General features: G+C 37.8%; 1 protein-coding gene and 2 pseudogenes across 3 annotated transcripts in view; 1 reads left to right on the top strand and 2 right to left on the bottom strand.

Annotated features, from left to right (window-relative positions):
- Positions 1 to 27,108, top strand: part of DIPK1A (divergent protein kinase domain 1A) — a 106,797-nt gene that overhangs the window by 20,440 nt on the left and 59,249 nt on the right. The window lies entirely within an intron of this gene.
- On the bottom strand, positions 1,320 to 2,253 carry LOC122228020 (annotated as a pseudogene).
- Positions 20,771 to 21,041, bottom strand: LOC122228021 (annotated as a pseudogene).

The raw sequence follows: 27,108 nt of genomic DNA, 5'->3' as shown, positions 1-27,108 counted from the left end.
TTCTGAAATAAGTATTCTCTTTTTAAAAATTTTTTAAATTTTATTTATTTATCTTGAAAGAGAGAGCAGGGGAGGGATGAAGAGAAAGGGAGAGAGAGAATCCCAAGCAGGCTCCACGCTATCAGCACAGAGCCTGATGCGGGGCTCAAACACATGAACCGTGAGATCATGACCTGAGCCAAAACCAAGAGTCCAACGCTTAACCGACTGAGCCACCCAAGCCCCCCTGAAGTAAGTATTCTCATTTAATTTCAGAATCTCAAAAAATCATTAGACATTGGCCTTGTTTTTAAAAAGTTTACTTACGGGTACCTGGATGGCTCAGTTGGTTAAGCGTCTGACTCTTGATATTGGCTTAGGTCATGATCTGAAGGTATGTGGGATCAAGCTCTGTGACTGTAGGGCTCTGTGCTGACAACAGGGAGCCTGCTTGGGATTCTCCGTTTCCTTTTCTTTCTGCCCCTCACAGTTTGTGCACATGCATTCTCTCCCTCTCTCTCTCTCAAAATAAATAAATAAACTTAAAAAAAATAAAAAACAAAGTTTAGTTAAACACTAAGCTAGCTAAATGACCTTCTTGAAAGGTTCAAACATAATTGATGTAGAAAATGCTTTCCCTCAAGAAAAAAAAAAAAAGAAAATGCTTCCCTCTAATCTCAATCTTACATAAATGGAGGAAGTGAAGGGGAAAAGGTAGATAATTTCTTTAGCAGTCTATATGGTTAAATCCATCAACCACATTAAACTAGAATGTCCATGTTGACCCCATTAAAAAGAACTGGGCAAATATCAAAAGTTATTCACTTCATAAACCAAAAGACAACAATTTTAGGGTTATGATAAGTAAAATATTTTTGAAACACTTCAAAAACCTTTAACACGAATCTAGAGGAAGCATCTCATAATTGTAAGAAATATAACAGAAAGTAAAAAACACTTAAACTAAACTGATTTTCAATCCTCTTTGAACAAAAGAAATGAAAAATAATGGTTCATTAGGTAAGCTCTGTGCTCTAACCAAACTAATTACAGCGATTTTAAATGGCAGCAGCCTATTTGATCGGGTAGCTTGACAGTTCTGAATACTTTTGCAATGATTTAAAAAAAAAATTTTTTTTTATATTTATTTATTTTTTGAGAGACATAGAGAGACAGAGCACAACTTGGGGAGGGGCAGAGAGAGAAGGAGACACAGGGATTGAAGCAGGCTCCAGGCTCCGAGCTGTCAGCACAGGGCCTGATGCGGGGGTCAAACTCTCGAACTGTGAGATCATGACCTGAACTGGAGACAGATGCCCAACCGTCTGAGCCACCCAGGCACCCCTGCAATGATTTTTTTAAAACTCAAAGACACTAAAGTGATCCAATCATGCAATGTTCATCTTATGCGTTCTGCATCTTTTTGCCAATCCTGTAGCTAAGGTCTTGTTCCAGTCAATCTCAGTGCATGTAACTGGCAACTGACTATGTAAAGTTTGAAAGTACTGTCTGATAATTCTCACTGATGGCAGTCTGGTATTCATTTTCTGCAGCTTCTACAGTTTTTATCAATTCTTTTGCTATTTGCACTTCATTAGACACCGTTAGGGAATCTTGTATATATTTATGACTCACTAACTGAACATTACCATCTTCATAATAATGAACCTGAGTTTTCAAGATGCCAACCACTTGAGTGGTTGAAGGAGTGATGGTAAATTTCCAATCTGACCTCCAATGACCATTCCAAAACTTTTTGCTTGGAACTGATGGCTTTCTATTCATGCAGTAATGATTTGCTATCCATCTAGTTTTGTTGTTGTTGTTGTTGTTTTTTACCATATACAGTGCAGACCCCATTTGGATAATGTTCTTTCACATAAACTCGAAGAGCAGTTTCTACTGAAGTTCTCTATGACTCAACTGCATTTTCTGCTTCATATGGTCTTGGATCAGTTGTTTCCTTTCTTAAGTGATCAAATTTGAAACAGATTCTGGTTTCGGGATCCAAAAACTTTCCATTTCCCAAGTTGCCATGTTCTGTTATCAATTCCTGATCTTCATAACCTTCAATTTTTACTGGAGTAAACTGGTCCAAGTTATAGACTGTGCAAATGCATGAGTTGTCCTTTCCCTGAAAAAATTATCACTGTTAGGCAGTAACCGAACATCATTAAACACCTCATTAAATTCTCCAGGAGGGGCATGAATAATGAATTTTGCTGCTGTACATACCTTCTCCTCATTAGACAACTGCTTCTCCAGATCTGCCATTTTCCTTCTGGTGACATACTGTGGTGGGCGTGGTGCCAGCGACCACCTGACTTCCCCTCACACCCATCTCTTTAATAAAATGTTATTATGTTTAAGAATCTTTAAAATAAAATTTTGCAGTATATTTATATTTTAATTGATTGGTTAGTAATAATAATTGTAAAGAAAACTCAAGCCAGAAGAAATTGTTTTAATACTTGAAGTCTTTTATTACAGAAAATAAAGAGAAGTTTATTTTTAATTCATAGGCAGATTTTTGTTGAGGAAAAATATAACACTGTCCAGTAAAAAACTTTCAAACATAAAATACGTTAGAAATAATTTGTGTGAGGGGCATTTGGGTGGCTCAGTTTGTTAAGTGTACAACTCTTGACTTTGGCTCAAGTCATTATTTCACGGTTTCTGAGTTCAGCCCTGTGTTGGGCTCTGTGCTGATAGCCCAGAACCTGCTTGGGATTCTCTCTCCCTCTCTGTCTACCCCACCTCAAAAATATATAAATAAACTTTTAATATTTACAATACTTACAATATGTTAGAAGTTACTCCTTTGCAACTACTTAAACTTACGGTGAAAGATTTTAAGTATCAATTTAAGGATGTGCCAAGGGATGTATAGCTTTCAAAATTTTCTTGGGGGTCTGCAGATAAAAAAGTGAGATTTCAATGACACATTACCCCCATTGATGAAGGGGCTACATTCTGAAAGTGTACTTTTTAAATTAATCTATCTATCTATTTATTATTTTGTTGCTTTAAGTGGGGCCACACCCAGCACAGAGCCCAGCACAGGACTTGAACTCACAACACCAAAATCAAGACCTGAGCTGAGATCAACAGTTGGACGCTTAATCACCAAGCCACTTAGGCACCCCACAAAAGTGTATTTTAAAAGAAATCAAATTCTTAATTGCCAGAGGTCGCTGAATGTTAACCTGGGAGGAAGAAGTGTGGTACTGTGTTTAGATGCTGTCATTGGCCTTTAATGCCTATGTTTTAAGTCAGTATAAGTGTGTTCAGCTGCTGTGTTCTAAACAGGCAAGCAAAGAAAAGGAAAGGGAGGCAGAGGATGGTTGGGTTTTTAGCAGTCTATGTTAGGGAGGACAGAGTAACAAGGGATATTCCCCTCCACCCCCAGCAATTACCCTAATAGGTCTACATAAGGTTTACCTTTAGATAATGCATGATTTCAGACTTCCTTTTTCTATCCCTGAAAAAGAAAATCTTTATGCTTGGTGATGTCCCAGTCTTAAGTAGGGTGTTATACCAGTACTTTGGGATTAGCCAGTGTTATAGTGTAAATTAACTTCAGTCATTTGATATATGTAAATTACATGTGATCATTTTTCTAGTTGATAGAAGAGTGGAATATGAAGGAAAGGGGTATCATGGAGTACAAGAGGGCATTTGGGAAGGTGGGAAAGCAGAGAGGTATGCTTTGAAAGCTGCAAATAGAAGCAGAAAGTGAGGTATTTTGGTCTTGCTAATGCATTACTTGACATGATTTATGAATGTTTTGGTTAATATTTAAAAATACTTCTGACTGCTTTATTAAGGAATTTGTATCTCTGAGGATTAGTTAACCTAAAATAGATCCCATTAAGTCAGATCAATATAAAAGTGGCCCATAGCTAGATCTACCAAATAAATTTAAAAGTCATTATGTTATGTAGATTTCCCTCCCCAAAGATGATAGAAATTAACCATATCAAATGATAGTTTTGGGTTATAAATGCTTATATAGCAAGCATTTTTATTGAAGTGGTTTTGAACTTAAATAAAAGTAGAAAGAATTCTAATGTTATGTGATATTAAGATGAGTAATATGCTTTATCATGAGATTTCAGGCATGTGATTTGCCTTGTATCAAGCTCCTTTTTCTTGGCCTTACTTTTCTTCATTTACCGGTGAGATGATAATGATCGTTGATAAGAGAGTTTTTTCTTGCCTCTCTTATAACGGTATTTTCAGTAACAAAAGAGGAATGCTTTAGCTTCCTCATAAAATGTTATGATATCCCCAAATTATAAAGTTATGAATTACTTTTTAAAACACATTATGGCCATTTATGTTGTGCACTTGCCTATTTCAAGAACTTTTTGAAATCAGACCAGTGACATTGTCAGTTTCTCCTTTCAAACTATTTCTTGTGGCATATGTTTATGACTGTCTTGGAGAAATCAATGTATTTTTTTCTTATTGAGAGATGTTAATATATCTATCATATAAAGATTTCTCAGCATTCATATACCAGTTATTTTAAAATGCTGTCATGTCATACTGAATATAGAAAATGTCATTATTTTGTGTGATAATAAACAAATGCTTTAACAAGCTACAAAGTCACACAAATTTTGTTTTTCACTTTCAATTTAAAAAAATGGCATACTTATGTTACCTAATGTGAAAAGATTCCCTTAATATTTTTGTAGAACTTTGAATAAGAAAACAATTTACATTTTTACTTGAGAAAAGAGCCTATACAAAATATACATGATGTAGATATAAATCAATACTATCTGTATTTACTAAGGAGAGCTGCATGTGATTTTTGTCTTCCTGTATCTATAAACACTTTCAAGAGGCAAGTAGTAAGTGTATGTCTAGGGACATGAAGGGATGCCCTTCATCTAAGGGGGTGGGTATAGCTTAGATTCGCATGTCAAGTTGCCTCCATAGAGAAGTGGTGAGGATTATAGCATCATTAGGAGGCTGCTTCATCTCTAGGTGTTGGGAGAGGTTAAAGTGGGAGTTGCCCTGGTTCATGATTTAGGATTATGACTCCGTGTAGGGGTGCCTGGGTAGCTCAGTCAGTTGGGTGGCTGACTTTAGCTCAGGTCATGATCTCACGGTCCTTGAGTTCAAGCCCTGCGTTGGGCTCTGTCCTGACAGCTCAGAGCCTGGAGGCTGCTTTGGATTCTGTGTCTCCCTCTCTCTCTGCCCCTCCCCTGTTCATGTTCTGTCTCTCTCTCTCTCTCTCTGTCTCAAATATAAATAAACATTAAAAAAAAAAAAAGATTATGACTCCATGTGAAAAACTCTAACATACTCCTTAAGTATAAAGTTCTATAATACTAGCAAGTATGCTTTTACTTCTATTATAAAGAATGGCATTTAAGTTTTAAATTAGCTTCATGTTGACTGGTTTGAAAGTAAACTTTGAAATTCGTTATAAATGAAAGATGATGGAACTACCCTCAGGTCAAGGTGTGATTTTTAACCCTGAAATGGACCTTTGACGCAAACTGACAGTTACTTTTTAAGTTTAGGGTTTTCCAAAGAAGAATGAGTGAAAGTGCTTATTTCCTCTTAGGTACCATATCTGCAACTTGGGAAGGCATCTGCTAAGTAATACTTTTCTGAACAGAGAGAAGTATCTGATTAAAGATCAGAAGCTAAGTAAAAGATCAATAGCCTGGTCAATTGTGTTTCTTCTGCCAACCTAAACTTTATTAAAGCTTTACTAGCATTCATATTAAATAATCAATACTTGTCAGCATAACTTTTGAAAATAATAACATTCTCTGGTACTGGTACAAAAATAGACATGTATATCAATGGAGCAGAATAGAAAACCCAGAAATAAACCCACAATTATAAGGTCAATTAATATTCGACACAACAGGGAAGAATAGCCAGTGGGAAAAAGTGTCTCTTCAACAAATGGTGCTGGGAAAACTGGACAGCAACATGCAAAAGAATGAAACTGGACCCCTTTTTTTTAACTTGTTTTATTTTTTATTTTTTAAAATTTGCATCCAAATTAGTTAGCATATAGTGTAACAATGATTTCAGGAGTAGATTCCTTAGTGCCCCTTAGCCATTTAACCTATTCCCCCTCCCACAACCCCTCCAGTAACCCTCAGTTTGTTCTCCATATTTATGAGTCTCTTCTGTTTTGTCCCCTTGCCTGTTTTTATATTATTTTTGTTTCCCTTCCTTTATGTTCATCTGTTTTGTCTCTTAAAGTCTTCATATGAGTGAAGTCATATGACATTTGTCTTTCTTTGACTAATTTCACTTAGCATAATACCCTCCAGTTCCATCCATGTAGTTGCAAATGGCAATATTTCATTCTTTTTGATTGCCGAGTAATACTCCATTGTATGTATATACCACATCTCTTTATGCATTCATCGTCGATGGACATTTGGGCTCTTTCCATACTTTGGCTATTGTTGATAGTGCTGCTATAAACATGGGGGTGCATGTTGGACCACTTTTTTTAAACCTATACACAAAAATAAGTTCAAAATGGATGAAAGACCTAAGTGTGAGAGCTAAAGCCATAAAAATCCTAGAAGAGGGCACAGGCAGTAATTTCTCTGATGTTGGCCATAGCAACTTTTTCTAGATTGGCCCCCTGAGGAAGGAAGACAAAAACAAATTTGAACTATTGGGACTACATCAAAATACAAAGCTTCTGCATGGAGCAGGAAACAATCGACAAAGCTAAAAGGCAAATTATGAATGGGAGAACATATTTGCAATGACATACCTGATAAAAGGTTAGTATCCAAAATATATAAAGAATGTATACAACTCAACACCAAAAGAATAAATAATTCAATTAAAAAAATGGGCAGAAGACACGAACAGACATTTCTACAAAGAAGACATTTCTATAAAGAGGATAAAGAGATGGCCAACAGACACATGCAGAGATGCTCATTATCACTTACCAGAGAAATGCAAATCAAAACTACAATAAGGTATCACCCCACACCTGTTAGAATGGTCAAAATAAGAAACACAAGAAACAACAGGTATTGGTAAAGATGTGGAGAAAAAGGAACACTTTTGCACTGTTGGTGGAAATACAAACTGGCACAGCCACTGTAGAAAACAGTTAAAAGTAGAGCTACCCTATGATCCAGCAATTGCACTACCGAGCATTTACCCAAAAAATAAAAAAAACACTAATTCAAAGGGATACATGCATCTGATATTTATAGCAGCATTATCAACAATAGCCAAATTATGGAAAGAGCCCAAATGCCCATCAACTGATGAATGGATAAAGAAGATGTGGTACATATATACAATGGAATATTACTCAGCCATAAAAAGAATAAAATCTTGCCATGTGCAATGACATGGATGGAGTTAGTATAATGCTAAGCGAAATAAGTTAGAGAAAGACAAATCCCCTATGATTTCACTCATATATGGAATTTAAGAAACAAAACAAACAAGCAAAGGAACAAAAGAGAGAGAGAAAGAGAAACAAACCAAGAAAGAGACTCTTAACTATAGAGAATAAACTGATGACTACCAGAGGGGAGGTTGGAAGGGGGATGGGTTAAATAGGTGATGGAGATTGAGGAGTGCACTTGTGATGAGCATTGGGTGATGTATGGAAATGTTGAATCACTATATTGTACACCTGAAACTAATATAACCTTACATGTTAACTTAGGAATTAAAAAACTTTTTAAAAAGCTGTCAAACCTTTTTATTGTACATCTTCTGGTGGCATGGGCTTTCTATCTTAACACCCAGCTTTTACTCCTTAACAGTCCAGTTCCTCTATGAATCTTTATTTAAAAAATGGGGAAGGGAGGTGGTGGGGTGTGGGAGGATGGTCTGCTCATATATAGCCTTCTAAAGTGATTAGACAAAAGACAAAGAAGATTATCATCACCCCATGCTGTAAAGCCCCCAATATGACAACAAGGCAGGGATAAAACAGTGGTTAAGAGCATCAGCTTGAGAGTCAGACACGCCAGGATCCAGGTCCTGGCTCTACCATGTTTGTGATATTTCCCTTTGGACAGCATACTCAGCCTAATTTTCCTTAACTGTACAATTGTGAAGATGATAGTTATTTCATGGAGTTAGGAGAATGAGATGAAATAATGTATGCAGTGCACTTTGCTCTTTGTTTAGCTCATAATAAGAACAACGATAAGGAGAGCGTTAAGAAAATCATTTTTTTCTTTCTTTTAATGTTTATTTATTTATTTTGAGAGAGTGAGCAATAGTGCACACAGGGGAGGGGCAGAGAGAGAGGGAGAGAGAGAATCCCAAGCAGGCTCCGCCCTAGCAGTGCAGAACATGGAGCTCTATTACACAAACCGTGTATACACGAATCATGACTTCAGCTGAAATCAAGAGTCAGACACTTAATCGACTGAGCCCCCCAGACTCCCCAGAAAATCATTGTTTTCTATCATCTTTTTAATTTTTTCATATCAGAAAAGGGCAAATTCCCTAACCTAGACTGTTAATACTAGATCTCTAATTCTGTGAAGCTCTGAGTTTGCTAAAAGTTAATCTGCTATTAGCTTAAGATCAGTTTGGCTGTTCCTTACAGTGGATTTTGGCATTTATTCAAGAGCAGCAGATTTTTAATGTGAAAAGTCAGAACCTCAATGCAAAATAGCAAGAAAAAGTACTGCTTCATTACTTTTTATTGAAGTATAAATACATAAGGAGAAGTGCATATTTGATCAAGATATAGAACCTTGCCAGCACTCTAAAAACCTCCTGTATGTTCTCTTTCTGTCACCTCCACCCCCTGCAGTGGTAACCACTATCCTGACTTCTAATGTTTATTTATTTTTTAGAGAGAGAGAGAGAGAGAGAGAGAGAGAGAACAAGTGGAGGAGGGGCAGAAAGAGGGAGACACAGAACCTGAAGCAGGCTCCAGGCTCCGAGCTGTTAGCACAGAGCCTGACGCGGAGCTCGAACTCATGAACTGTGAGATCATGACCTGAGCTGAAGTCAGACACTTAACTGACTGAGCCACCCAGGCATCCCTTTTTTTTATCAAAAATTTTTTTCAGGGGCGCCTGGGTGACTCAGTCGGTTAAGTGTCCAACTTCGGCTCAGGTCATGATCTCGCGGTTCGTGAGTTCGAGCCCCGCGTCGGGCTCTGTGCTGACAGCTCAGAGCCTGGAGCCTGCTTCAGATTCTGTGTCTCCCTCTCTCTCTCTGACCCTCCCCCGTTCATGCTCTGTCTCTCTCTGTCTCAAAAATAAATAAACGTTAAAAAAAAAAATTAAAAAAAAAATTTTTTTTCAGTGTTTATTTTTTAGAGAGACAGAGACAGAGACAAGACTGGGGGGAGTGGGGGAGGGGCAGAGAGAGAGGGAGACACAGAATCCGAAGCAGCTCCAGGCTCTGAGCTGTCAGCACAGAGCCAGACGCAGCGCTCAACTTGTGAACCATGAGATCATGACCCAAGCCAAAGTTGGCCACTTAAATTGACTGAGCCATCGAGGCGCCCCACACTATTCTGACTTCTAATGGAAAAGATTAGTTTTGCCTGTTACTGTTTTGTTTTATTTTTAAATATATAAAAACTGACTTCTTTTGCTTGACATTTTATTTGTGAGATTCATCCATATTGTCACAGGTAATTTTATATATTCACTCTTATTGCTGTGTAGTATTCTATGTGTGAGCATACTCCAGCTTATTTATTTATCCATTGCATTGTTCATTGATGTTTGGTTTGCTTCCAGTTTTTAGCTATTACAAATCTGGAAGCTGTGGACATTTTAGTTACCTGTCTTTTGGTGAACATATGTAAGCATTTATTTTGAATTGGAATTGCTAGGTCATAGATATGCCTACATTCAGTTTTAACAAGTAATCAGTTTTCCAAAAGATTGTGTGTTCCATACATTGCTGTGTGCATATCTTCATCAATACTTGGTATTGTACATCTTCACTTTAGATGTTCTGATGTGTGTAGAATCATATAATTTGCATTTCCCTGATGACTAGTAAAGTTGGATATCTTTTCACATTTATTTGCCATTTGGATAGCCTCTTGTAAAGTCACACATGTTCAAGTCTTTGTTCACATCTCTGTTGTGTGGTCTATATTTTTCTTACTGATTCACAAAAATTCTCTATGTAAAATCTTTATGAGTCATTTTTCAGGTATATTATTGCTATATCTTCTTCTTTTGTGGGTTGTCATTTGCTCTATTAATGGTGTCTCTTGATGAACATAAATTCTTATTGTAATAAAATTTATCAGTTTTTTCTTTTGTGGTTAGAGTTTTTTATGTCCTATATAAGAGGATACAAACACTTCAAATACTCTGAAGTCGCAAAGATATTTTATGTTTTTCTCTGAGCTTTATTGTCTTATCTTTCACATTTAGAGTTGTAGTCCATCAGGAATCGATCTTTGTAAATGGTGTAATGAAAGGTTAAGACATTTTGCCCCCAACTGGATAGTCAGATGACCTTGGCTGAGATTTTTCAAAAAGCAGCATGAATATTTTGGTGATGGTTGGGTCATTCACTGTTAGAATGAGTTCCAATCCTAGCCTGAAAAGAGACTAAAGGAGCATTTTAAGACCTATTTTTCTTTCCTGATTTGGTGTTTAGTCTTTAGCACAATAAAGCAGGTATAGATTTTTATTGAGATTCTCACAGGCTGAAAGTCATGTCTGGTAGAGTTAGACAGAGGTATAATATGCCATAATTGTGAAGTAATACTTGCAAATTATTCATGTCACCAGTTAATGTGCTATAAGGAAGTTGAAGTTATTGGAGTGAGATGTTGACCTGGTAATAGCTAGCTTTGGATTTTATATGAAAGGTTTGAAAAAAGAAACTCAGTAATAATATTGCCTTACATTTATAGAACAGTTTATAGAGTACTTTCATTTACACTATTTCATTTTGGTAACTAGCCTTGCAAGGTTTTCAAGGCAGATACATTGTTCCAGTTAAATAGAGGGGAAAGCCCGGAAATTCAGATCAGTTAATTTAGCCTGGTAACTAATTTGATAAAACTTGTAACGCAGTAGTCTTATTGCTCTGATCCAGCCATTTTTACAAGATTGCTCTACGCAAATTGAACCAGAGATACAGACAGCCCCAAGATATGATTTATTCTCTCGAAGGGATATAAAGCTTCAGTGTTTAATCAAAACAAAAATATTTTAAGTCTGACGAATGAGCTGGACCTTGGAGGGGTTTCAGCTCATAGAGTTTGATAATCTCACATTTTCCTCTTGTCTTCTTTTTACAACCATCAATTGGATTAGCTCTTCATGATGCCTTAATCCCTTTTTCTGGCACCTTATAAACGAACTTTGTGTTTGATGTCTGTTAGTAAGTAGACATAGGACATAAATGCAATTAAAGTGGACATAAAAAATGGTCAGAATTTAATTTTAAAAGTGTAACTCAGGGGCACCTGGGTGTCTTAGTTGGTTAAGTTTCTGACTCTTGAGTTTAGTTCTTACGGTTCAAGCCCCATGTCGGGCTCGAGATAACAGCGTGGAACCTGCTTGGGATTCTCTCCTCCTCCCTCTGCCCCTTCGCTGCATCCTCATTCTCTCTCAAAATAAATAAACTTAAAAAAAAAAGTGTAAGTCAGAGGCTATGAAACTTTGCATGATCCTACTCAATTGTAAACTCCTGGAAGCTGGTGGTTGCAGGGACTATGTTTGTACTTTTTGGTCTCCCCTAGGGTAGCTAGCAGTGAATTGCATGTAATGAACTTCTGTAGTCTGTATGAACTAACAATCGTCTCAAGTGGAAAAATGGAGGTAAAAGTTGTTTCTACTAATGGTAGATTGAAAAAAAAAAAAAAAAAAAGAGGTCTAAAAGACCTGTCTGTTAAAATGCTTAAACATAAATCATCCATAATGTTAAACATATAGAACAGCATTCAGTAAAGATCAGGGTTCTTCATATCTGATATGGGTACATGGTACTTGCTATGGGGTTCTGGCAGGGATAGACTAAACAGCCGCCCTGAGCTTCTTTTATGTTCTTCTTTGTTCCCTTTTCAGAAAGACTAGACTTGGATTTTCAAAACTATCTACTTGGTTAAATGAGTGCAGAAAGATGTGATCTAAATTACCATAAATTCAACTGTGTACTATAGTTTTCTCAAGATAGTGTCCTTCTCTCTGACTCTATGCAGAGCCAAATCTACTGCTTTTTTATAGTAGAGATATTTTCTGTGTTTTAACTTGTTAATCAAGAATAGATTGATGTGTTTATTTCTTTGCTCTGTTATTTGAATGTTATAAGATAATAAGGATTAGGATCTTATCCTCAGGTTACCTGGACTTGTATTTTAAATAATGGAATAAATTAATTACTAAATATAACAATGCTGATCCAACATGCTTGTTTTATAGCTAAGGGGGAAACAAGGCTCAGATCACACACCTAGTCAGTAGCAGAGCTAAGATTTAATTCCTAGTCTTAAGGAATCTTTCAAAGGTTAAAGATACAGAATTTCTTAGATGTGTTTTAATAGTTTGTAATCCAGTTCTAACCTCATTTTACTTTGGTGACCCTGGAACTTAAAATACACAGTCCTTTTGGGGCGCCTGGGTGTCTTAGATGGTTAAGTTTCTGACTCTTGAGTTTAGTTCTTACGGTTCAAGCCCCATGTCGGGCTCGAGATAACAGCGTGGAACCTGCTTGGGATTCTCTCCTCCTCCCTCTGCCCCTTCGCTGCATCCTCGGTTGGTCGGTTAAGCGTCCGACTTCGGCTCAGGTCATGATCTCACGGTCCGTGAGTTTGAGCCCCGCGTCGGGCTCTGTGCTGACAGCTCAGAGCCTGGAGCCTGTTTCAGATTCTGTGTCTCCCTCTCTCTCTGCCCCTCCCCTGTTCATGCTCTGTCTCTCTCTGTCTCAAAAATAAATAAATGTTAAAAAAAATTTTTTTTAATAAAATAAAAAAAATAAAATAAAATACACAGTCCTTTTAAAAACTGTTATGTACAGGATCACAAAATAAAAGTATATTGTCATTTGTAGCAAAATATTGATTGAGAAAGAGTCTATGACATTCAAGTGTTTGAAATTAAATAAAAAGAATTTAAGATACAAGAAACATGGTATTTTAAATATTATTTAGAAAGGTAGTATGGCCAGGACACCTGGGTGGCTCAGTTGGTTAAGCGTCCAACTTCAGCTCAGGTCATGATCTTATGGTTCATGAGTTCAAGACCCGCATCAGGCTCTGTGCTGACGGCTCAGAGCCTGGAGCCTACTTCTGATTCTGTGTCTCCCTCTCCCTTTGCCCCTCCCCTGTTCTCAGTCTGTGTCTCTCTCTCAAAAATAAATAAACATTAAAAAAAAAAAATGAAAGAAAGAAAGAAAGAAAGAAAGAAAGAAAGAAAGAAAGAAAGAAAAAGAAAGAGAGAAAGAAAGAGAGAGAGAGAGAAAGGTGGTATGGCCTAACAGAAATGTTGAAAATTACTGAACTGGGAGTCTCAAGACCTGGATTTTGTAATGTCACCATCTAGCTGTGCGATTTTGGACAAATGACTTCCTTCCCTGGTCTTCTGTTTGCTTGTCTGTACAGTAAGAAATGAGGGCTAGAATTGTAACTCTCTGAAATAACTTTCATTATTGCAGAATGTGAGAAGTTAGGCAGAGCAGGTTTGTTGTCAGAAGTCTTTGGACATGAAAATGATCTGTGCATAATATTCTTTATCTTGACACTACTAAGTAACCACAGACCAGCCAGCCAGCAATCAATCTCCATCTGTAGAGCAGCCACTGTTGTCCATGTATAGAAGTCTGGAGAAGAGCCAAATTTTATTTTTGCCAGAAACACTCTTGGCAAATCTGTATCCCTAGAGATGTCTGTTTTAATTTTGCGGTGCAGTGCATGGTTTAGTGAAAAAGAAAAAGAGTGCTGAGCTATTTCATTATAAATACTCTCAGAGACAGCTTATGTTCATTTGTTTCCATACTATCTATGTTTCAAGATGTTTTGAGGGTGGAGGTGAGCCAAAACGAAATGAAATGAGGAAGGTGAGAAACCTTCCACCATGTATGCTGACTCTGGAGATGAATTTGAACTGTATAGTGATGTATGTGTTTACATATACTGAAAACTTCTGATATATGTATATATATATATATATATATACACACACACAAATATATACATATATATATGTATACATATACATACATACATACATACATATATAGTATTAAATGTCTTGCAAATTTGTCATTTAACTTTCTCATGCTAATTTTTTAAATTGCTTTAAATACACTGGGTGTTGTATGGAAACCAATTTGACAATAAACTTCATATATTGAAAAAAAATAAATAAAATCTGGATGAGTATATGGTAAAAAAAATAAAAAAAATAAATTGCTTTAAATTTAAATTGCTTTTTTTTAAAAAAAACTTTTATTTGTGGCTTTTTCCATGGATATTTCAATGTATCCTGTTATCTTGCCTTATGGAAATAAAGATAAAAGTATTTGAATAAAATTTTCACTGATTTTTATTCATTTATAAAGATCCCAGTTAACAACTGGATTTAAAATTTATTTGTTTGAGAAAGTTTGTGACTGAAATTTAAATGCTGAAAATTAAATATCAATTTCTTAGGCTAAAGGAATAAATCTAGTTGAAGTTGCATTTATAGATCTTACTTGACTTAACAACAGGATTACATCCTGATCAACCCATAGTAAGTCAACAGTGCATTTAATATACCTAACCTCATAGCTTACCCTGGCTTACCTTAAAAGTGCTCAGAACACTTACATTAGCCTGCGGTTGGGCAAAATCATCTGACACAAAGTCTATTTAATAATACAGTGTTGAACAACTCACGTAATTTATTGAATACTGTACTGAAAGTGAAAAACACTGGTTTTATGGGTACAGAATAGATGTCAGTATCAGTTGTTTACCCTCATATTTGGGTGGCTAATTGGGAACTGGGGCTACCACTGCCCAGCATCACAAGAGAGACTAGTAGCCTGGGGTATTGCTAGCCTGGGAAAAGCTCAACAGCCGCAATTTGGATTGCAGTTTCTACTGAATGTATGTCGCTTTCACACCATTGTAAAGTTGAACAATCGACATCGAGAACCGTCTGTAGTTAAAATGTCATTGTATGACACCAATGATCTTCATTCTTCATTTTATGAACTTTTTCAATCTTTCAGATACCTATTTCAAACATTTTTTTTAATATTTATTTATTTTTGAGAGAGAGAGAGAGAGAGAGAGAGAGAAAATGTGAGCAGAGGAGGGGCAGAGAGAGAGGAAGACACAGAATCTAACATAGGCTCCAGGCCCCGAGCTATCATCACAGAGCCTGATATGGGGCTGGAACTCACGAACCACAAGATCATGACCTGAGCTGAAGTTGGACGCTTATACCGACTGAGCCACTCAGATGCCCCAGTCTTTCAGAGACCTTTAACACCCTTTTCTCCTAACTTCCATATCCACTTATTAACAAATCCTAATAATTTCATTTTTATAATGTCTCTCAGATTTCACTGTTCATCTTACTGCATTTCTGCTGTCCTGCATTGCTGCAACAACGTCCTAAGTAGGCTCCCTGCCCTCCGTATTCCCTCTCATGCTAGTAAACCCAAATCCAGATCAATCTTTAAGCATCAGCTTTACTAGGCTCTATCTCTGTTTAGAAATCTCAAGCTTTCTTAATTCAGTTCTCAATACTGTCAAGCATTTAAAGCCCTTTACATGTAATACTTTCTCTTCCAAATGAATTAATTCAGCAAATACTTTTTTGAGCATCTATGTGGGAGACACTGTGCAAAGGTTAAAAAAAAAAAGAAACATCTTGCAAATGTATAATATCAGCATTAATGTTAACATCTCCAGGATTTTTTTTTTTTTTCATTTAGAAACTAGTTCTACTTCATTCCATTCTACTTAAACTGTTCTTGGCTAGGGTAATCTGTGATCTCCTTATTGCCAGAGTCATCAGGCAGTTTTCCATTATAATTATTTACCTTTTTATGCCATTGGGTACTGTTGACCAGGCCTGCTTTCTTAATACTTTTTCCTTCCTCAGTTTCTAGGTGTAGAAACTACTCACGCTTTCTAGTTCTTCTTGAAACTTTTATTTTAAATTAAAAAACTTTTGGCGGGGGCACATGGGTGGCTCAGTCAGTTAAGTGTCCAACTCTTGATTTTGGTTTAGGTCATAGTCTCACAGTTCATGAGGTTGAACCTTGCGTTGCACTCTGCTATGAGCATGGAACCCACTTGGGATTCTCTCTCTCCCTCTCTCTGTCCCTCCTCCGCTTGTGCATGCGCATGCTCTGTCTCTCTCTCTCTCTCTCTCTATCAAAATAAATAAATAAACATTTAAAAAAATCTTTTTAAGTAATCTCTACTCCCAACGTGGAGCTTGAATTCACAACCCCGAGATCAAGAGTCACATGCTCTAGTGACTGAGCCTGCCAGGCGCCCCAGAACTTTTTCTTTTTTTTTAAGGAACAAAGTTTAATTTTGTTAATCTTTAGATTATTCTCTATTAGTTTCTTTATTCTTCCTTTCCTTCTATGAACTTGTTTTTGTTGTTGTTGTTTTTCTGTTCTTATTTCTAACTTCTTGAGAGTATGTTTGGCTATTTTTTTTAAAAATATACTTTATTTTATAGCAGTTTTAGATCCATAGCAAAATTGATTGGAAAGTAACGTTCCTATATACACCACACACACACAGCCTCCCCTGCTACTAATAATGCTCCCCACCAGAATAGGGGATTTGTTAAATCGATGAACCTACACTGATACTTCATTATCACCCAAAGTCTGTAGTTCATGTTAGAGTAGAGTTCTTTCTTGGTGTTGTACATTGTATGGGGCTGGACAAATGTATAATGATATGTATCCACCATTACAATATCATATAGAATAGTATCACTGCCTTGAAAATCCTCTGTGCTCCATCCATTCATTCCTCCCACCCCTAACCTGTGGTAACCAGTGTTCTTTTTACTGTCTCCATAGTTTAGCCTTTTCCCAGAATATCATACAGGTGAAATTAATCAGATTTTTACTGATTACCTAATGATACACATTCAAGGTCCCTCCATGGCCCTTCATGGCTTGATAGCTGTTTTCTTTTTAAAGCTAAATAATATTTTATTTATCCACTCATGAAGTGAAGGAAGTCTTGGTTGTTTCCAAATTTTGGCAGCTATGAGTAGAGCTGCTATAAATATAATGTAAAGGTTTTCAGTTAATTTGGGTAAATACAAAGGAGCATTACTGCTGGATTGTATAGTCAGAGTAAGTTTCATTTGTAAGAAACTACTGAACTGTTTTTTTCAGAGTGTGCCATTTTGCATTCCCGTCAGCAATATGAGAGTTCTGATTGATCCACATCCTCAGCAGTTTTGGGGATTGTCAGTGTTTTGAATTTTTGCCAGTCTAATAAATGCATAGTAGTATCTCATTATTGTTCTAATTTGCAGTTTCCTAATAGTGTATGATGTGGAACATCTTTTCATATATTTATTTGCCATTTGTATATGTTCTTTGCTGAGGTGTCTTCAGATCTTTTGACTCTGTGATTTTCAAACTTCTTTTCTGACCTGTGCCTTTAAGGCTGTAGATTCCCTGTTAGTTGCTTATTTGTATGAATTGAACCCTTTGAATTTTATTGAGACCAAATTTATACCTTAGCAATAAAAAAAAGTTCCACGTATGCTGAAAATAATATGTACGTAGCAGTGCTGGGTGAAATATTCTATATCAGGTTAAGTTTCCTACTCATGTTGTCATATTGTTCAAATCTTTTTCGGTCTTACTAATTTTATTTGTTTACCTATTTTACCAATTATTGAGAGAGGTGTTCAAATCTCTCACTACTATTGTGAATTTTCCAATTTCCCCTTATAGTTCTGTCCTTTTTGCTTTATGTATCTTGAGGTTGTACAGTTGGAACCTATTAATCTAAAAACGCTGTATTTCATGATGATTTCTCATTTTATCATTAGGATATATTCCTTGAAGTCTGTTTTGGCTGGTGCTGGTATGCTTATATTATCACCTATAGTACCAGCTTTCAGTTTATAGTTGATCAGTGATAACTTTTTCCGTTCTTTTACTTTAAGCATTTTTGTATTCTTAAATTAGATGTGAGTCTTATGAATAGCACATCATTAGATTATATTTTGTTTTATTTTTATCTGTGATAATCTGTTTTTTAACAGGCTATTATCAGTTGTTTGTTTTAACAGGCTGTTTGTTTTTTTTAACAGCATTTTGTTCATTCATGTTTTATGTTGATCTGTTTAAGTTTGAATCTACTATCCTGTTTTGCCTCCCTTAATTTTGTAATGTTACTCCTCACACATTTCTGAATATTTGTTTGTGGGGCGGTGCTGTTTTCATTACTTAAATGCTCCTGATCCCCAGTATCTTATTATTTGCCTTTTATTTTTCTATTTACTTTCCCTAGATGACTTTATTCATATTCATAAGTTCAATTACTACTTATTTGCTGAGCTCTAAGCCTCAATATTCAAATGCCTCCTGACCTTCACCACTTGGAAGTCCTGTCACCACCCCAGATTCATCATTTCCAAAACCATACTTACCTTCTTTTACTCTAAAACTGGTCTGCTTTCTATATTTCCTGAATTGGTAAATATCACTAACTTTCCTCTTTCAGTATATCCTTGTCTCTGCTCTTTGTATGTCCAATCTCCAGATCTTAGAGCCATCTCCTTTCTGTTCCCAAAGCTACTGCCTTATTTTAGGTCTTTTTCATAATTTGCCTAGTTCATCACAACAGTCTTCTTAATGGCCCCTGCTGCATTTATTCTTACATCACTACATTTTACTTTCCATTGCTTTCAGAATGAACTTGAAGGGTTTAAGCAGAAGAATGACATTAGATTTGCATCTTAGATATATAACTCTGAACATTTTCTGGTGAATATGGTAGTTATGTAAGAAGTCTAATGTCCTTTCATCTCTAGTAGATTCCCTAGAGCAATGACTTTTTTTTTTAATGCTTATTTATTTTGAGAGAGAGAGAAAGAGCGTGAGCGGGGGAGGGGCAGAGAGAGAGGGAGAGGAAGAGAATCCTAAGTAGGATTTGCACTGTCAGCACAGAGCCCAGTGTGGGGCTCAATCCCATGAACCGTAAGATACAGGTCATGAACCTGTATTACTATATACTTCCCTCATGACTGATTTTGCTGCATCCCAAAGGTTTTGGGCCATTGTATTTTCATTTTCATTTGTTTCCATGTATTTTTTAATTTCTTTTTTATTTCCTAGTTGACCCATGCATTCTTTAGTATGAAATCTTTAACCTCCATGTATTTGTGGTCTTTCCAAATTTTCTCTTGTGGTTGACTTCAAGTTTCATAGTGTTGTAGTCAGAAAATATGCATGGTATGATCTCAGTCTTTATGTACTTGTTGAGGCCTGATTTGTGACCTAGTATGTGATCTATTCTGGAGAATGTCTCATGTGCACTGGAAATGAATATATATTCCACTCCTTTAGGATGAAATGTTCTGAATATATCTGGTTCCAGTGTGTCATTCAAAGTCATTGTTTTCTTACTGATTTTCTGCTTAGGTGATCTGTCCCTTGCTGTAAGTGGGGTGTTAAAGTCCCCTACTATTATTGTAGTACTATCAATGAGTTCCTTTATGTTTGTTATTGTCTTATATATTTGGGTGCTTCCATCTAGGGACATAAATATTTATAATTGTTAATTCTTCTTGTTGGTTGGACCCCTTTATACAGTGCCCTTTATACAGTGCCTTTCTTCCTGTTTTGTTACAGTCTTTGGTTTAAAATCTAGTTTGTCTGATGTTAAGTATTGCTACTCCAGCTTCCTTTTGACATCCATTTGCATGCTAAATGGTTTTCCATCCCCTCACTTTCAATCTGCAGTGTCTTTATATCTAAAATGAGTCTCTTGTAGGCAGCATATAGAATGGTCTTGTTTTATTTCTATTTTTTCAAACTGTATCCAGCTTTATTAAAGATACTTCTCATAAACAATCATGGTATTTCAGGCAGGACATTGGCAGCCAGTCATTAACAGTATACAACAACTTTCAGACTCCCTTCTTCAATGGGCTACCAAAATCTGAAAGCTACTATAAAACCCAATGAAGTCTTTATTTGATGCCCTGAATAGGGAAAGCTTAGAGTAAGGGTTGACATTTCACATTTAGCATGTTGTTTAACAACTTTTCACAAGCCATCCCTGACTTTCAAGTAATGAAATGAAAATGGCAGAATTATCATTCTGAAGATCTGATAGCTAACTAGAAAAGGAACTCTTTCGAGGGATGCAATCTCAATGGTGACACCAGGTTGCCTGACATACTGGGAATCATTTTTTGGGGTTGGGTTCTAAAAGGTCTCTGGGTTTAACGGAGTCAAGTCTATGTTGAAGTCAGAAAGAGAGAAGAGGACATAAAAAATTAATTTTAGTTTTTCCATACCACAAGGCTATTATGTCAAGGCAGCTAATGTGTGTCAACATCAAGGAATCCCTCCTCCTGGGAGCCAAGAGGAAGTTTCTCAAAACTAGAAGGGGAAGATGTTTTTCCCTTTGTATCAGTCTAGCTTTGGAGATATTCTGTTAGTGATGTGTACACTTCCCCCAAAACAACAATGAAGTGTCCTGTGTGCTAACAACATAGCTTAAAAAAAAAGTAAAACAAAATTTTCCATTTTTATAAAATTTGATAAAAAATAGTATTTCAAACTGTACAGTCACCAGAAGTACACAGTTATCAAAAGTGCACACACTTCACTTGGCACCTCCAGCACCTTCAACTTTTTGTGCCAGTATGTTTTAGCATCTCCGTTTTCTGCAGGGTTATTCCTGTCCTTGCCGTCATCAGCTTTCCTCTTTTTCTTTTTGGGTACCTTCTCTCCCTTCTTTGTAGGGGCCTTTTTAGACTTGGACTCTGGCTTTGGGGAGCGGGTTTAATAGATAACCATTCAGATCTTCTCTATAGCTTATCCTTTACCTTGGCTTTATCTCCTTCAGCATCCCCTTCAGCCTTTCTCTTGGGCATGGTGGTGACAGTGGCAGGATCTGGGTGCTGGATGCAGGGATGCAGTGGCATGCAGGCTTTGGCTGGTCTGTGGGTTGTTCTTGCCTCTTCTGCTTCCTAGATCGGTCTTGCTTTCTTATCCATTTTGACACCCTGTGTCATTTGATTGGAGCATTTAGTCCATTTACATTCAGAGTAATTATTGATAGATATGAATTTAGTGCCATTTTATTATTCATTTTGTTGTTGTTTCTGGAGATTTTCTCTGTTCCTCTCTAGTCTTTGTCGCTTTTGGTCTTTCTTTCCCATTTAGAGTCCCCTTTAATATTTCTTGCAAAGCTGGTTTAGTGGTCACGAACTCCTTTAGTTTTGTTTGGGAAACTCTTTGTCTCTCCTTTTCTGGCTGGATAGAGTATTCTTGACTGCATATTTTTCCCATTCAGCACATTGAATATATCATGCCACTCCCTTCTTCCCTGCCAAGTTTCTGTGGAGAGATCTGCTGCTAACCTAATAAGGTCTTCCCTTGTAAGTTAGGGACTTCTTTTGTCTTGTTGCTTTTAGGACTTTTTCTTTATCTCTATGTTATGTCTTGGTATTGGCCTGCTTTTGTTGATTTTGATGGGACTTCTCTGCACCTCCTGGATTTGGATGTCTGTTTCCTTCCCCAGATTAGGGATGTTTTCAGCTATAATTTCCTCAAATAAACCTTATGCCCCCCTTTCCCTCTCTTCTTCTTCCAGGACTCCTATGATATTAATGTTATTATGCTTTATGAAGTCACTGAGTTCCCTAAGTCTACTTTGATGATCTAATATTTTTCTTTCCTTCTTCTTCTAGCCTTCATTATTTTCCATAATTTTATCTTCTATATCACATATTCATTCCTCTGCTTCTTCTCTCCTGTGGTCGCTACATCTAGTTGGTTTTGAATATCAGTTTTTTCATTTTTCATTTTGGCCTGACTAGTTTTTAGATCTTTTATCTCTGTGGTAAGGGACTCCTGGGTGTCTTCCATACTTTTCTGAAGCCTAGGTAGTATCCTTATGATTGTCACTTTAAATTCTGGATCAGGCATATTACTTATATCTGTTTCAATTAAATCCTTGGTTATGATCATTTCTTGTTCTTTATTTGGGGATGATTTCTTCCATCTTGTATTTTGTCTAAATTTCTGTTTTCTTCTCTGTGTTAGGAAAGCCTATTATGTTTCCTCTCCTGATAGTAATGACTTTATGAAGAAGAGGTCATAGACTGTCCAGGGCCTGGCACTTCTGGAAGTGTCCCTGGTATATGTTGTGTGCACTCTGCTGCTGTGTTTTGGCTGCTCTTTCCCTCAGGTCAGTTTTCTGCAGAGTTTCTCCTTGCCTGCAGTGGAGAGTGTTGGTCACTCCTTGACCAGAGTGTGGCAAGTTTTAACCAGGTGTGCTCTGGTCTGCTTATTAAATGAGATCTGGTGCTATTTTCACTAGAACTGAAGCTTTGCAGAATGCTATGGTCAGTAGACACGGTGTGGGTAGGGTGATTGTGCTGCTCCTCTGGGGAAGAGACCCACTATGCTGGTTCTTAGGCACACTTGTCTGAGAAAAGCAGCACCTGCAGAGTGCCAGGGGGCGGGGGGGGGGGGGGCAAGGCTTGGTGTAAGCTATCTAGGGCCACTTGGCACTGTGCTACTTATTGAAGGTAGTTTATCCTGAGGGGTAGGGGAGAGAAATGGTGCCAGCCCCCTCCATCATCCCCTGAGAGGGTAGTTCCTGCTCACTACTGTCCAGGAAGCCCTCCCAGGAGAATGAACAGTCTCCCCTCATGTGTCCCAGGTGTCCCTCAGATCCCTACCTTCATCTTATCTGTCCTGGCTATCTCCCTGCCTGGCAGCACAGCACATCTTGGGCTCCATCCCAGGCAGGCTGGCTGAGTTTTAAAACTCTAAATTTTAGGGATCTGGTATGGTGGGGACCTTCTCTGGCTTCTGGAGGAGGATCTCACCAAGCTGGAACTGATGCAGGTTTGTCCCAGAAGGGCAGTAGCACCAAAGTGCAGGGGCATGGGGTTTGGAGTAAAGCATAGCAAAAAGCCAGTGTCCAGGTTAGCTGCCCTCAGCAGCTGTCTCTGAACCTATGCTGAGGAGCAGGGGAGAGAAATAGTGTCTGATGGATCTTTTGTCCCTGGAGAAGCAATGCCATTTCTCCCAGATGTGTTCCAAGAAGGAGGAACTATCTCTCTCAGTGCGTCCCAGGGGATCCTCAGTCATCTGCCCTGGAGCTATCTGCCCTCCTTCTCCATAGGAACACTGCAGTGCCTTCTGGGCTCTACACCAGCCATGCCATGGGCCTCTAAAATTCCAGTCTTTGAGCCCCACTGGTTGTAAAAACTCATGAAAATTGACCCTCTTGTTTTCCCAATCAGTGGCTTTGGGGAAATTTTTTCCTTGTGTGATCCCCTGTGGGCTCCCCCTTCTCTCAATCTCTCTCTCTCTCTCTCTCTCTCTCTCTCTCTCTCTCTCTCTCTCTCTCTCTCTTTCTCTTTCTCTCTCTCTCTCTCTCTCTCTCTCTCTCTCTCTCTCTCTCTCTCGCCTCTCCGTGACCTGGGCTCCCTCCTCTCTGCAGCACCTGCAATCCATTTCTCCTCCAATCCATGCCTCCACACCTCCTACCTTCCATGATGTGGCCTCTTCTCTTCCTCTAGTTGTGCAGTTTGTTCTGTCAGTCCTCAGATTGACTTCTTGGGTATTCAGGATGATTTAATATTTATATAGCTGTGGCTGAGGGAGGAGGCAAGCCAAGGGTCCTCTTACTGCTCTAGCATCTTAGCTCTGCCTCCTCGAACTTACAACGCTTTTAGAACAAATGAAGGAGAATGCCATTATGAAGAATTAAAGGAAGAACAACTTTGAAAATCATTTAGTATAAGATCTATAAGAAATTTAAAAACATTTCTGTTATCCTTTGTTGATGCAGGAAGACCTGGCCTGTATTGAACTGAAGCATAAAAGCATAAGAAACGAGAAGGCTGAGATAAAAGGGGGCAGTAAGGATGGATAGGTATAGGTAAACTGAACATGCAGTAGCAGAATTAAAATACAAATTGGAGACAGTAAAAGGTAGAATTCACACTGAGGTGTGCTGAAGCAGTGATGTGGAAAACACATTTAAGAAATGTTCTGGGAACATAGGGAAGAATAAAAGATGAAAACTGTGGAAGAGATGGTAGCATATGGATGGTATCAGAAGTCAGAAGGTGAGCCAGTGTTCAGGAGAGAAGACCAACCACAGTGTGGTGCCTAGCTGCATGTTGTTTCATTCACAAAGGTAACAGACATTCCTATGTGCCAGGCAGGGTTCAAAACTATGCCGACATTTCACACAACCTCTTGAAGAAAAAAAAATTAGTTGATTGAAAAACAAATAAAAATGAAGAACTTAAGAACAGAACATATGTTTTGAAAGACCTGGCAGAGTTCCTACAGGACTGCCAGTATACAGAGGCCACACAGGTTCTTAGTACAGTCCTCATCCTAGCAAACCACACAGCTGGAATGGAGCACACACACGAATCTGAAAGAATGTGTATCTTGTGGTATCTGGATCAAACTTAAAAGCAGACAATTTCCTCATGAGTTGTTATTCCCACTGGACAAAATTGTGTAATTGGGCACAAACAATTCATCTGGAAAATCCTCTCCCTCAGGCACTGTTTACCACAAGATCCAGAAGTTCAAATAAATAATATTACAGTACAGTAATTAAAGAAAAAATAGGCTTCTCAGAAAAAAAAAAAAAAGACTGAAAGGAGCTACTTCAAAGTGTTAATGATTACTACAAGACTATGATTTTTTAATTTTATGCTTTATTTTTCAGCTTTTGAAATGAGCATGTATTATTTTCAGTGAAAAAAAAAAACTAAAGAAAACTTGATGAAATGCTATTACTAAGCAAGGAAAAAAGCATACAAAATAGTGGAACAAGAGAGCCAAAAACAATTAAGATTTCATTAAACGGTAAAATGAGAGAATACAAATATTATTCAAAATACAGCATTAGCTAAAACAATGTAAAAGGAGACATTTAAAATATTAACCTCTTCCATTTTTCAAAATTCTTTAACTTTAACAGTAGACCATAAGACAAATGTGACATCTTAATAGCCTTGTGCAATGGCTTCCAACCTGAGGTAAACAGTAAGAGGGCATTCTGATTACCTTCAGTGTGATGGATTTCCAAGTAATAGGAGAATTAAGAGGTTGAGAACAGAATTCCTGGTCTCTTGCCTTGTACCTTCTGCAAATGACTTCCTTAAGTGCTTCTTAGCAACTACCCTGATTTGACACTTGAAAATGGAGGCAGGATGAAACCGTTAGCCACACCCACACCTAACAGGCACCATCTCTAGCAAGTAATAGCCCACCAGGTCACCTCTGCTTCTCAGAGATCTGAATATAAATGCAGAAGCCTACTATCTTGCTGGCTCTGGACAACTCCACGTGTTCCTTCCCTGCCTGCCAACCCTGGGCAACACAAGGTAATTAACTTCAAGCACTTATGTTGGGTGTCTTGTCTGCTCTAGCTAGGAGTCGTTAACAGCTCACCTCTTGCTTGAGGACTCCTTGGAAAGTTTTCTGTATATGCTACTTCTGACTCAGGAAATCTTTCCAGACACCTCCCCTGACCTCATCTGTCAGAATCTTGTAGGCCTTTCACTTTGGATCCAGTTCTTGCCCACCGCCCAGCCCTAAGGAATTATCTTTCTCCAGACTGTTCTTATTCCTGAGACATCCTGCCTGACACTTTACCCCACAGCCACTGTCCTGCCTGAGTCTGGTTCCTAGGTTGCCACTCTCCTACTATCCTCAAGGGCATTTAGAATGTAGCACTTTGTCTTTTTTTTTTTTTTTTTTAAACTCTCTTCCACCAAAATCTCCTGATTAGTAAGCTTGTATATACCACCTTGTTCTACTTCAGATTTTTAAACAAATACATGATCTGTAAATATCTCTGGACGTGGTCTGATATTCTCATCTTTGCTTTCTGCTTTCATTCCCTCCTTTTCTGGGAAATCTTTAACGATTTTTTTTTTTTTTTTTATCCTGAGTGTGTTTCTATAGCACTTAAAAATGAAATGAAAACAATTGCTTTCTCAACACAATTGTAAACTCTTTGTGGGCTGGAATGGTGGCTCATACTTTTCTCATGCAACATAGGACAAAGCAATCCGGGATTTCAAATAATAATAATAATAAAGTGTCCATAACAGCAGCAGGTAAATATTTCTCTGACTTCACATTAGCCTCCCAACTGTGGAAACTTTGGCTTCCTCCAAACTCTTTCCCAATTAGGTCAGAGTCACCAGGGATAGTTCAAATCTGCCTTGGAATACAGTTTTCTGGGCTACTTCGTGGGTAGCCATTTCCTCCAGTCTGGATCCCTAAATGTTTTTCTCTCTGCCACCACATCCCACACCTCTTTCCTTCCTCTTACACTCTGGCTACTCTGGTAAAATCTTCTGCCACCCTCATGCTCTGATGCACAATGTCCTCCAAGATCCAGTTCTCTTTGGTTCTTCTTCTGGTCCAGTTAAAGACACAGTATTGGCTACCTCTCCAAAACCAACCCACTGTCCTTACTGTAGCTTATGTGCTAGGATTCAGTTCCCCTTAGAATGAGTGATTTCCCAGGAGGATACTTGAGCCGTAAAGCAACTAGTCCCCTTCATGGACACCCATCAACAAAACATATTAAGGCATGCCTTGATCATCTAAGAGCCCAGGGACCATCTTCTTCAGGAAGTCTTTCCCAAATTCTCCCTCTCCCCACCACCATCACCACCAGCTAGATAATATACATCTCTTCCTTATACCCTCGTATTCTGAACATATCCTGGATATAGGTTTTATCATGTTATATGATGATTATCTTATTATGAACCTGATTCCCCATCTCAGCTACGAGCCCTTTCAGGGAGTGAATCATGTCTCATGCATGTTTTTTTATTTATTTTTCCAAGAGACAGAATGCAAGTGGGAGAGGGGCAGAGAGCGAGGGAGAATCCCAAGCTGGCTCCGTGCAGCAGAGCTTGACATGAGGCTCGAACT

This window comes from Panthera leo, chromosome C1 (genome assembly GCF_018350215.1).
Source record: "Panthera leo isolate Ple1 chromosome C1, P.leo_Ple1_pat1.1, whole genome shotgun sequence".
NCBI lineage: Eukaryota > Metazoa > Chordata > Mammalia > Carnivora > Felidae > Panthera > Panthera leo.
The sequence above is the reverse complement of the archived record's forward strand: the minus strand, read 5'-3'. Positions and strand labels throughout refer to the sequence as shown.